The sequence below is a fragment of the Halyomorpha halys genome, unplaced genomic scaffold, assembly GCF_000696795.3.
Source record: "Halyomorpha halys isolate HHAL.00 unplaced genomic scaffold, Hhal_1.1 Scaffold1982.1, whole genome shotgun sequence".
Classification (NCBI taxonomy): domain Eukaryota; kingdom Metazoa; phylum Arthropoda; class Insecta; order Hemiptera; family Pentatomidae; genus Halyomorpha; species Halyomorpha halys.
Genome location: NW_027113206.1, coordinates 199,336 through 213,435, shown reverse-complemented (window position 1 = coordinate 213,435; position 14,100 = coordinate 199,336). Strand labels below are relative to the sequence as shown.

The 14,100-nt window shown below is 31.1% G+C and overlaps 1 protein-coding gene across 1 annotated transcript in view; it reads left to right on the top strand.

Annotated features, from left to right (window-relative positions):
* Positions 1-646: 646 nt before the first annotated feature.
* LOC106690938 (telomere zinc finger-associated protein) overlaps positions 647-14,100 on the top strand; it is a 37,352-nt gene continuing 23,898 nt past the window's right edge. The window contains exon 1 of the mRNA XM_067050807.1: positions 647-763. The gene's annotated coding sequence lies outside the window, so the exon portion shown is untranslated. The remainder of the gene's footprint in view (positions 764-14,100) is intronic.

The window sequence follows — 14,100 nt, the reverse complement described above, 5'->3', positions numbered from 1 at the left end:
TAAGGATTTTACGAAGGATTTTGAACTGTAAAAATTGGATTCGGGTAGAATTTTATGGTTTAGTGGAGCCCCAAAGCTCAACTCCGTATGTCCAGATAGGCCTTATAATAGTCATTTAGATCAGTATTTTGTAATCTACTATTAATTAAATTAGTTTTACAGAGTCAAATGAATTATACAATTGATATTATCTATTTTTAATGCCACCAATATATATTATGAACACTTTCATAGGAATTAGATTACTGGATATCGAAACTGTATTAATTTCCCCTTTTGATTTTCACGATGATTACAATAACTTGCCTATAGATCGGGAAGTTAAAAATTTCCTTTTTGCATGTGTAATTTTATTTGATAGCAAAAATTTTATTGCCAACTGAATTTTCTCAAAAAAGGTAAAAAAAAAAAAAAAAAATTAAAAAACTATTTTTTTCGCTTGTTCGGATTACTGAGGTGTACGGATTATCGAGATCCTACTGTATCAATAATTTCAATTATGCTGTTATAAAAACATTTGATTATTCTTGGAACAGTTAGTATTAAACGCTTCGGGATTTGTGAAATTCGCTATTTTTTAAAAGTTTGTTTAGTAAGAATTTTATTTATCTACATTTTCTCCATTATTTTTTTTTAATGTAATTTTTTTTTGTTTTAGGTAAGTACGGACAAAGATAATCTCCTGTTGAGGACTAATCATTGATCGATTGAACCATTTTCTTTGTTCGTATGTACAGATCTCGAACCTAAGAGGAACTCTTTGGTAAGATGGTTTTGCTACCTATAAGTTACATTTGTTAGAGATTTTATTAATTCGGTTTCTTTACAATGTTTTATTTTGTTCGCTCCCTCAGTAAATCTTGTAGAAGAGTACTCTTTTTAGATTTATATGAACATATATGATCCATGCCTCGAAACCTCGCTGCTTTGCTATGACACTTCTAAGTCTAAGAAAAACATTGTTTATCATTTTTTCATCGAAGATAATGAAAGGGTGGTTAACAAGTTTTGTTTCGCCCGAAACCCTCATGGTACTAGTAAAAAAATGGTGGAACCCTTTTGGAAGAAATAGGTGAATTGGTGAACTCCTACATCTTCATTTTATGCAAAAAGAGCTACTGAATTTTCAGTAAAGGCTAGGATACCTACAAATTAAAATACAACCTGTACAAAATTGAAGAAAATCATAAATGGTTAGGTTCAAAATTGTGTTCAATTGGTACATACTTAAATTATTTCGCGGAACCTCGGATGGGAACTATTGTATAATAACATTGCAATGGAAAGATATAGGTGTGAGTGGGACAAATGCAGTGGAAATATATTATATATATATTCCTACTGGGAACCTCCAGTGGCCCACTTTCACTCTAATAAGCTGAAATTTCCCTATTTAGGATTATTACTTTGGAAGAAAAATGCCAGAAAAGAGGATTAGAAGGTGTTAGAATTTTGTCCTGTCCAGAGGAACGGGTTAAGGTCTATAGGACTTTGAACAGCTCTACATCTCCTCCATTTTGAGCGATATTGTTATTTTTATTTTGTAAGATGTCTGCTTCCAATTCCTGTGCGATAGCTGAAATCGTATTTCCTCTAGACTGTAGCGCCAAAGCGAGTCCAACGATTTTAATAAGATTGGCCTTAAATATTCTTAACGACCTTTAAAAGTTATGCAGAAGAAAAAACTTCATTTGCACATAACTCAAAAATAATACCAACCACTTAACATCAGTTATTTGAACAAAAATGAGAGTGAAATACGACCTTGAAGACGGAGCTCTGTTGCCACGACTTTAAAAAAAAAAAAAAGAAAGGTATTTGAAGTATTCGATAAATGGTACTATAAACTGTATGAAAAATTATTTTGTGATAGGCTTACTAGTTCTTGGGGAGTCTTGTGCGACTCCATAACCCTAAGTCTACGATAATATCTTTGGAATACGTACAGTTCAAAATAATATCAAAACTTATGTTTACTAAATGTTTTACTATCAAAGTAAAGCAGCGAAATTTTCTTGTAAGAAGAACAAATCGTCGTCACCTTAATGTCAAACAACATAAATACATAAGTACATTTTTCACATATATTTAACTACACAAATACAATTTTTCTTTAAGCATTTCACCTTATCATAAAATAATGTTCTTTGAAATTGAAATATATATTAATGAATATAATGAAATACAAATTTTGTGTTAGGATTTCACTTTAACTGGAAATTGAATTAAAACTGTCTGATATTAAATAGTACTTAATTTTTCTACCTCATCAGAGATATTGCTTATAGTGTTTGATATTAAGATGACATTATGTAATTTTGACTTTAATTCAGTCAAAAAAATATTGTTGTATGATGATGATGATTATTTCTATATATTGCCTAATAGACTGTTAACTTTATTCGTGGAAGGAGGAGGGGGTTTGAATGAAGGGGCGGCGAAATTAAACTTCCTCCCCCTGGAAAACTCCTAGTTCCGCCCATGAGAGCACCAGTTTTTTAATATTTTCATGGTTTTGAGTTTCACTTACCTATATATGGAATATGCAGGGAGGAAAAGTATTGATAGTAAAAAGTTTTCGTCCCCTGAGTCCAAATAACGTCTCGCAAAATTATATATGCCAGGGTGTGGTTAGCCTATCTCAAAAATGAATAGTTGTACGAAACTGAAATTGCATATTTAAGGCTGATAAATGTCTAGGGTGTGACAGCAATATTTTTGATAAAATCGACTTACCAGAAGTACCACTTTATAGAATCGATTTTTCACAATCTCTCGAGTACAGCACTAACGATTTTGATTAAACTCGACAGGTCAATATACAATTAAATGTTCTTCAAAATCAGCTAGGTCTTATCCTCAATGAAATAGTCTGAGAGGGATTAAATGCCGAGTTTTCAAAATGGCTTCCTCTAAAGTACGTTTAATTTTGTTTAATTTAAATATAGTTTTTAAAAAACAATAACTATAAATAACCTATTCATATTTTTATTAATAGTGAAAAAAGAATTATTATAGACTATGAAAGAATTTGATAATTAATTAGAGACTCTAAGAGAAAAAATATTTTTTCTCAGATTGAAAATACCATTGCCGGAATTAAGAATAGTACTATAGACGTGTTATATACCGTTGGAAAGCCAAATATTTTAGAAAATATAATATGTAACATAGAAAGTCGTAGAAGGTAATGGAGAATGTTGAACAGCGCATAAATAAATGAGTTTGACGAGCATATGGGTAGATTATTAACTGTTGTCATGTCAACGTAGTAATTTAATTTTTTTTTTTTTTATTTCACTTAATTTATACTTAAGCTTTTCAGTTGACAGGATAACTAACTCCATAAAACCATTCTTAATATTTTAAAAATATATTCTATGACAATTTATCTAATAAATGGTTGAATACACAATGTAAATTTTAGTTAATTGTTATATTTTTGTCATATTTGAAAAAAAATGTTGACATTTTAGAAAGAGGAATATTATCATGATGGTTGAGGTGCGGTCAGAAAAAATATACAAATAAGCAAAACATTATTATTAGGTCGAGTTGTAAGTAAGTACTGATGTATCTAAGTAGAATATATTGTTCGTATCTACTCACTATGAGTTACCATGTCAACAAGTTTTTCTTTTCACTATATAGACGAGGCTTCATTTAGTCTTTTGTCAACTGTTTGTGTGACACACGTTACGTTAAACTGTTGTTTTTTTTAATCTCTGAAATGGAGTGTCAAAAAGTACATATTCGTCATGTAATGCTTTGGGAATTGTTTAAATTAGACAATAGTGCTAAGGTGACAACTGAAAAAATATACAGAGTATATGGTGAAGGACTAATAACTGATCGAGCAGTTAGAAATTGGTTTATAAAATTCCGCTCTGGAGACACGACCTGAAAGACAAACCGAGGGCGAGTCCTTCCGACTTTGACGATAAACTTTTAAAGGCAACATTGGAGACAAATCCACCTCAATCAACAAGTGGTAGAGCAGAAGGTTGAATCCATCACAATCAAATGTTAACAGCTATCTGGAAAAATTAGGGAAAGTCAGCAAGTTAGGAGTATAGATAGCTACCTCACAATCTCAGTGAACGAAATAAAGAAAATCGCAAGTATGCTCTCAAAGGTAAAATTTAAGCCTTTTTTAAACAGGATTGTGAAAAATGGGTTATAAGTTAGCTATGGCAATATCGACGGCAAAAGACAGTGGCTCGATAAGGATTAACCATCCCTACCAGATCCGAAAGCTAACATCCATGGCAAAAAGATTTTATTGTGTGTAGGGCAGGATTGTCAAGGAATAATTCACCGTGAGTTGTTAAAGTCAGATTTAACGATTACTGCAGATAGATAAGTTTAACAGTTGCAAAGAGCGCAAGAGAAACTCCATGAAAAGCGTACTGAACTCGTCAATCGCAAAAACGTCACTCTTTTTCACTATTAAGCGCGACCACATACAGCAAGGATACAGAAGCAATTCTACACATACACATACAGAAAGAATTCTTGAGCTTGGATGGTCTTTTTTACCACACCTCCCTGACTCCCCGGACCTTGCCCCGACAGACTGCCCACTTTTCTGTTCCTTAAAAAACTTTATGAATGGAAAAACCTTCAATTCTGAAGTGCAAGTCAGGCAGGCGATCGAAAACTTCTTCCAGTCCAAACCAACCACATTTAACAAGGAAGGAATTAATAAACTGCCAGGAAGATAGAAGAAAGTTATAGATAATAATGGTGAATACATAATAAATTAATATAATCTTGTTATTTAATGCGTACAATATAAATGTTCGAAGTTACTTATTTATTTTTTCCGACGTTTCGACTTGGTAAGTGAAAATTGATCCTCGCACCGCACCAAATTTTTAGCTTTTGTTAAAGTTTTATTTAAGAAGAGAGTTAGTTCAACTTTGATTAAATTGCCTGATAGGAAATCAGTATTCATCAGATTTGATGTATAGTTACATGAAAAATGCCAATATATTTATGAAAAATGTATCTTTAAAAAGTAATTAATTTAATAATTTAAATGCTAATAGATGTTGAATATTCATTTAAATTATATTGCTTTTGAACTACCGAAGGGGATCTTTTTATTCATATAGGTACTGAGCTGTGAACAAAATATTTGTCTTCTGAATAGAAAATACTTTAACATGTTGGACATCGATGAACAAATTTGGTTCCGTTGGTCTTTACGGTCTGTCTGTTGTCGAATCCATATAACTGGCGCAATAGTACGAGATCCCGTGCAAAAAGCTTTGATAGGCCTTTTCGAATCTTTATTGCATTGCCAATAAAGAAATGAGAATCTCCCGGACAGATCATGCCACCTGCCAAATTGGCGGCTGTTTCAATACTTCAGTACTACGAGATATAATTTTCTAGAAATAAATAAAAAATGTACTGAAAAATTAGTAGTTCGTGAATCTATATCTCAGGAATCATTAGACGTACAGACGTCTATTAGCACTCATATTGAAGCAGTAATGTTCATGATATTTGCTAAAATAAATTCACTTATTGATTTCTAGTTGTTCGAACCAAAAAAATTTTATGTGTATAAACAACCATGCTCCATTACACTTAGATCAGAAGTTTCCTTAGCGTTGGCATCAAATTTTCCTGCATCAATTCAAAAATCATAGCCCAACATTTTTTCCAATTGTTTAACAATTGTTATCTGACACAGCCGATCTTCTTCATTATGTTTTGTCGAGAATCGTTCTTGGAAACCCATTATCTAATGAGAAAAAATTAGATATGTGTTTTTCGTCTTATGGCTTCCTCCCGGGAAAGAAAAAAGTTTTTGGTTTTTTTTTTTTTTTATAACATCATAACTTTTTTACGACTTTCGGGATGTTGTCTATTCTATGTAATCACTTTGTTTATTCAATTTATATCAATTGTCTATTAGGTGAAAGTTGACAGAGGCAATACTAATAATTACGTAACTATTAATTTGAGTTGCATACACTATTGATTCACTTAACCTCTTGAGGAGCTGATGTAATAGGATATAGATATATACAAATTGAAGTATTTCTACTCACTGAAACTTTTTCTTGGTGAAAAGAAACAAATAATTTATCTGAAACAAAAACTGCGCACCAGCCTGGAAAATGTAAACATTTCAGTTCATTCTTTCAGGATCAAGGCACAGGGCAACTCTTCTCCAAATATCAACTATTCTCGTCTCCAATACTTTACTTATTAAACAAAAATTAAAAATAGAACAATAATAATAAAATAAACAAAATTAGTAAGCTTACATTATAAACAATTAAACAAAAAAAAAATACAAATCTACCTCAATAGAATTTTTAAAATAAAACAGTTCGAAAATATATAAATAAAAATAGCCGTTTATATTGCCTAATTACAAACTAAATAAAAAAAATATTTTCATTTCAACTATAGTAAATTTGCCAAGATATGAGCCCTAATAGAGCTATTTATGTTCAATAGTTCCTAAGACTTTTTGAGTTGCAACATTTCATGAAGGCTGCTCTGAAAATCAGTAGTCAATGAATTTGTTTTGAGAAAACTATATCTCAAAAACCATTCGAAGTACAGATGTCTATTAGCACTCAAATTAAAGCTAGTTTAATTTTCTATAAAGTAGCTTATGACACTTATCTTCGTAGAAGTTGTAGTTTTTATATTTGCTAAAATAAACTGATTTATAGTTGTTTGAATAAAATTCCATGCGAATATCATAAAAACTATTACTCCTATGAAGATACGTGTAATTAACTACCTGTTAGTTAGTTAAGTTACCTTTTATTTTGAATGCTGTCAGACATATGTACGTCTTATGGTCCTGAGTTATATTTTTTCAAAAATACAAAATCGTGTCCGAGCAACTAGAAATTAACCTTTTATGAATTTATTTTATCCAATATCATAAAATATACTCCTCCTACGAAGATAAACGTTATGTACTACTTTATAGTACATTTAACTAGCTTTAATTTGAGTGCTGACAGACATTTGTACGTCTTATAGTTCCTGAGATATATATTTTTAAAAATCAAAATATTTGTCTGAACAATTAGAAAACAATATTTGTGAATTTATTTTGTTGAATATCATAAAAACTACTAGCCCTACGAAAATAAACGTCATTAACTACTTTATAGTACATTAACCTAGAGCTTTACTTTGAGTGCTCATAGACATCTGTACGTCGAATGGTTTTTGAGATGTCTCTTAAAATAAATTAACTATCTATTGATTTCTCAGAGCATTTTTAATGCAATATTGCTTTTTATAAAGCTATATCTCAGGAACTATTGAACTGAAATAGCTCTATTAGGGCTCATATTTTAGAAAATTTACTCTACTTTAAATGATATTCTCTTAAATTTTCTAGTGTATTAGGTAGTTTTTAAGATATAGAGCTCTGAATGAAAAATTAATTTTTTTAACGTTTTGAAACTGACGCCAGTTTTATTCCCCCTACCTATATTTGGCAGACTCGTCAATTTTGACTAGTAATCATGCATAGTTTTCATTAAACTAATCAAAAACTGTCTTTTTTGTCTCCTCGGCTCTTGTATTTTTTGGGAGATGGTAGAGAATGTTGCAGCAAGTCTTAGTAAATTGGGCAGCCAACTACTAAATGATAAAGATCTTCCGGCATTTTTAAATGCATATAATGCATTCGTTAATTGCTTTCATTGTGTGTTTGGTCCATGGATGTGATTTTGATAATGTATTTACTAGAGTCATAGTTGAACTAGTATTTTTAAGAATTGAAAAGGAATATGTGTTGCTATATATGGATAGGTGTCGAAATTAAATGTAAATATATTATTGTAGGTTGGGTTAGCTTTGATACTGTTGTGTTTATGTTCCTGGTAATGCAAATAATGTTTTTTACTTCGCTAATACAACAGGCATTGTGCAACGATCTAGGGTCAAATTCAGATGGTATTTGATTTTTTTCTATTTCTTATAGCCATTTATCCGGGTTATCCAATCATGTTTTAATTTATGATGTATATATTTATGAAAATCATTAAGTTTAGGAAGTCTCTTATCCATGAGTAATATTTTATAAACCCATTTGAGTGTTATTTTCAGAATTTCGTAACGACTATGAGTAACATTGAGCTTCTTGGTTTTGAAGTGAGTAGAATAGTAAATTGTTCAAGACAAACAAGCCATTGATTTTGTTAAAGAGGCGGTGTGTACTCTTTATTATCACCGGACATTTATGAAGTTATCAGTTAGCGGAGACTATGGACGGGGCTAAGTGGTTGTCGTGAACCATCGAGGTCTGAAATAAGAAAATAAAGACGAGGCCGGTCCGGCGTGAACAATTACAAAGTTGGCTCTCGTAGCTTCGTGGCTCGCGCGTCACGAACTCGGTGCCGCGTGGCGTCGGGTCACGAGCGACAGCCGGACACTCAGCGCAGCCGTCTCGTTATATTGCTATCCAGGAGGCAGTGCTCGGGATCTAGTCTGCTCTATATTAGTTATCAGGTTTTTTTTTGGGGGGGGGGGAGGGAGAAGAAAGAGTCTAGTAGTGCATATAACATTAATTGATCAACCCCTTTTGACAATCCCGCAAATTCAAGATACGTACAAATGCTTGGTAAAAAAAGAAAGTAAAAAACGTTTTTACACACTCTTGTGTTTTTTGTAACTTTTGTCGGCTATTGCATTCGATTTACCCTATTTTTATTATAAACAAGAACAAAATAAAAGGAAACGTAAATATCAGGTAGTAGATGATGAAAGTTCATAGAAATAGTACTACGTAACCTATTTACTCAACTTTTGTTCAAGAATGTTTATCGGATATTTGTTAATTTAATTACCCAAAACATATAATGCCTTTATGAAGTCATTATTTGAGAAGATTTGAAGCGAAGTATTTACACCGAGTAAAAAAAAATTTCAAATATACAATCTTAAACTAGCGTTAATTATTGAATCCGAAGTTCGAGAATATTCTTTAGTTAATTAAAACACGGATAGCACAAATATTTATCTGTAGCAGTTCTAAAACAATGCTAACTGAACACAAACGTGTGGATGGAGCACAAGCGCCCTCTGATTTGTGTCCCAAAACCGATACCCAACAGGTCGGCCGCAAATTCTGGCCATAGTACAAGAGCCGGGAAGAAAAAAAGTCAGTTATCTCACCCCAATTTTTGATTACTTTAATGAAAACTAGGTATGATTACTAGTCAAAATTGATGAGTCTGTCAAGTATAGGTAAGGGGAATAAAAAATGGTGGCTGTTTCAAAACCTTAAATTCAAAAAACATAAATTGTTCATTCGGAGCTCTATATCTTGAAAACTACTCACAACACTAGAAAATCTATATGAATATTATTTAAAGAAGAGTAAATTTGCTAAAATATTAGCCATAAAAGAGCTATTTACGCCCAATAGTTCTCGAGATATAGCTTTTTAAAAAGCAACATTTCATAAAAATGTACTGAAATATCAGTAGTTAGTGAATATATTTTGAGAAATCTATATCTCAATATCCATTCGACGCACATATATCTATTAGCACTCAAATTTAAGCTAAATAATTGTACGATAAAGTAGTTTATGTCCTTTAACTTCGTAGGAATAGTAGTTTTCATGATATTTGCTCAAATAAATAGATAACTATAAATCTATGTTCGGACAATGAGTTTGATTTATGAAAAACATTATTCCAGAAACCATAAGACGTACAGATGTCTGCCAGTACTCAAATTAAAGCTAGTAAAGTTTACTATAAAATATTATATATCTTTTATCTTTACGGGAGTAGTATTTTTTATGATATTTGACAAAATAAACTCACAAAAGGTTAATTTCTAGTTGTTCGTATAAAATGTTGGATTTTTGAAAAAATATATCTCTAGAACCATAAGACGCACATTTGTCTGCAACACTCAAAATAAAGGAAATTTAACTTACTATGAAGTAGCTTATGATACTTATCTTCGTAGGGGTAGTAGTTTTCATGATACTCACATATGAATATAAATTTGGCAAATGAAAATTTGCAACAACTATAAATCAATTTATTATAGCAAATTTCATGAAAAATACTACTCCAAAGAAAATAAACGTCATGAACTACTTTATACCTCATGAAACTAGCTTTAATTTGAATGCTGAATGGACATCTGTAGGTCAAATGGTTTTTGAGATATACATTTTTCAAAATAAATTCACTAACTACTGAACTTTTTTATGAAATGTTGCTTTTTAAAAAGCTACATCTAGGAGAATATTGAACGTAAATAGATCTATTAGGGCTTACATTTTAGCAAATTTACACTACTTTAAATGATGCTCTCTTAGATTTTCTATTGTTGTTGGTAGTTTTCAAAATATAGAGCTCCGAATAAAAAAATAATTATTTTCAACATTTTGAAACAGCCGCTATTTTTTATATTTGGCAGACTCATCAATTTTGACTAGTAATTATACCTAGTTTTCAATTAAGTAATCAAAAATTGGGGTGAAATAACTGCCTTTTTTCTCCTCTTGGGCTATTGTACTACCACCTTGTACCAACCAATCCGAAAAACTCATTCTTGCGTTTGCGCATTACGAATTTTTTCATTGTTCTGCAAATGCTTAGAGGCACCTTAGAATGGAGACCCTTGTCTCTATGGGAGGTAGAGTGAGTACGTTTGCGTTGATCAGCAATTTTTTAATTTCACTAATTTTATAAATTAATTACTGTCTAGTACATATAAGAAAAGAAATCTTAAATATATGTATAATAAACTACAAGTTTTTTTTTAAATATTTTAATGGCATTGGAATTTTCCATACATCAAGGTCTAAATTTTATTTTTATTCCCATTACTTTCACCATGGTTGGGGATCGAAGAATATCCGGCAAAAAATTTTAATAGTAATATATAAAGTGTAAATTTAAAGATAAGAGTGTCCTTGAGGATGGATGGCTATTTAAAATATTAATGAAGAGTGTTTGATAATTAAATGAATATAATTTATTTTATTTAAACAATAAAACCAGTCTCGAAGAAATGATATGATTATATATTTAAAAAAAAATGGATAAGTTAAAACAAGAATTCTGATATTTGTTGAGAAACAGATGAACCTGACACTTGAAACAAACAACATCTCCGAATTTAACAAAACCATATTGGAATCAGTCATCTATTTTTAATATTTAAAATACATTGAAACTGATAAAGTTCATTAACACAATATTTAAAAAACGTTTTTAACTAAGTGCTCAAAAGAAATTTAAAAAATATGGGAAAGTTGAGTGACAACTATGGCAGAACTAAAGATGAAAGGTGTTACCCTACGTTCAATCGATTAAAATTAATCGACTAATAATGATATTCACGGCACTGAGAATTAATTTAATGATTTTTTAGGAATCTATTCCACTTCCGAGATATTCCCTCTCATAAAAATATTTGTTAAAAAATTCTGATTTTTTTCCCTTTCTTTAGTACCTAATTATCGTTATTTCTAGTACTTTTTGTATTCTCAAAAATAATTTTAGAAAAAAAAAATTAAACCAGGAAAGGTTCGAATCCGATTCATTATCACTACTCAGAAATACGATTTACTGTGAATAACTGAGTGCTTCGAGGAGAAAAAACATTGCTAGTATTTCAAGTGTATCCAAGTTAGGAAACTGAGTCTAGATAAATAATGCCTAAATTAGAAAAAAAAATACTACTAGTCTATCTAGCTTGAACAGGGGAAATTTTATTTTAGTTTATAATTAATTTTAATTTATTTCGAGGTCTATTGTTATACTGATATAATGATCAGATCTGTTGAAATATTGAGCCAAATTAATGTTTTGGATTATGGTTAGGCTACCCCATTTTTTTCCGAAATGAATGTTTCGATTAATCGAGGAGATTAATTTTAACATCGTCACATATTTTATTTCATTCGCCGTTAATAAAATTTACCTTTCTCCCTTCTTTCATTTCATTTATTCGAGAGGAGATTCGATTTTTACAAGGCTTTTCTGTTGGAAAGAATCAGCCTTCGGTGTAAGTTCAAGAGTCGCTAAAGAGCCAAACTAGTCAAGGCTGTCTGTAGATTTAAATTTTATCTAAAGACATGCAGTGAGAGTGCTGTCCCAAAAATATCGTGCCTCCTATACGATTTCCTCCTTCAGTTTCGATGTTATCGATTGTAGACTATCGAAATGATTTACAAGGTACGATTGACCCATTTGTCGAATCGCCATCGTTAGTGTAATGAGAACGCTATCTTGTAGAGCTATATCGCAAGGCAATGCATTTTCTCATGAATTATGCAAGCCTAGTGCGCTAGAAAAGCGCTTGGAAAGTCTGCACCCGACCTTGGTAGGAATTGTGTTCGATCCTCGCTGCTTTTGGCCAATAACCGTTGTGCTTCGCCATCCCTACTTATTACCTCAACTAACAAAATAGTTCGTTATGATGTTGAATTAGTAGTTGACCGTGGGTTTATATAATGAGGAGAAGATAGTTGGAGGTGCGGTCAGTGAAGGCACAATTAGTATAAAACTAATTTATTAATGCTAACGTTTCGGCCAGAATTTCAAGCCTTCATCAGGGCTAAGAACAAAAAAGAAGATAACAACCAAGGAATAAAAGGATATATAGAATGATTAGAAAATAACTAGTATTATGAACACATAAATAGTGTTGAAAGACATGTATAGTTTAAGTATTATGAGAAGATAAAGATAAAGGTTCTGAGAATAGTAATTAAGAGGAAAGAACAAATAATAAATTACATATGAAAATCCAGTTAGTAAATATATGTACAAAATGAAAATTATTTTGAATAAAGTAATCAAAGAAGTGGAAAATAAAACGTATATATAGGTAATTAAATATGTAAGTGTGATAACAGTATCAAGGAAATAAGATATAAAGTCAAATTATCTAAAAGAAACAAAGAAATATGAATATTATAATAATGTGGAAAAAAATGAGAAAGAAAATATATATGTAATTAATAAAATATGTAAGTAAAATACTAGAATAAAGAAACAAAATATAAAGTTAAGTAAGATAAAATAAGTAGTTAGTAAAGATGACAATAATAATATGTGGTGAACATAACTAATAAACGTGGGTAAGGAATAATAAGAAAGGAGTAGGGAAGGAGAAGGGTTGTTGAAAGAAAGATGACAAAAAAATAAAATAATAAAACGTAAAAAACGAGCCTGCTTGACAGAGATCTTGAACAAGTGAAGTCAGTGCCGCGTACGGAAATATTTTGATAGTTATTATAATGTGATGAGGACCACCTAAAAATATCGACTACAGAACTTTTCTTTTTTTTAAACTTGTCCCCTGAGGTCACCCCGATTAAAATTAGTTGCTCTTTGCACAAAGGGCTCAGGTAGAGGTTAGAGGGTTAATCATATAATGCGTGAGTCGAAACTGCTATCCCCTCCTCTCCAAAATATACACTGCTGTTCAAACGTTTATAGTGCCACAACCCCCATGCACAAAATTTATCATTATTTTCCAACATTCTCAACGGAAATACCTTTCTGGTGGTTCAAAAACTTTCCAATTAACTAAAGAACTTAATAAAGTGACCAATTAGGTCATTTATTTGTTGTTTTTTTCCTATAACAGCGCATCTCAACAGAACAGAAACATAATGACATAACTCATTAAAAAGCATTAAGTCAAATTTCCAATCAGAACCATAACTTATCTGTTCCTTTAAATTTTATGGCATAAACCAAAAGTGTATGGTGCATGCTCACACAACTCTCTCTTACCATTCTATGTTGAGATGAAATTAGTTTTATAGGTTTCAAAAAGCTATTCTTTTTATTGTTCAGGATGACAACATATTTCATGTACAGCAAGTGAAAGAAAATTCATATTTTCGGGTTTCTCAGGCAAGAGCTTACCCAGGACCTAAACTAGGGGGGAGGGACAAGCCATAGTCAATCAGGTTGTGACATTTCAGCTCTGAAAAGAGGAATGAATCCAAAATTTTAAGAACATTAAATATAATTGTCACAGTGCTTTATTGATTATTACAATTAGCATTTACTTGAAAAAAATATTTTGTATTAAATTAATAATTTTTTTCTCTCCTAGGGG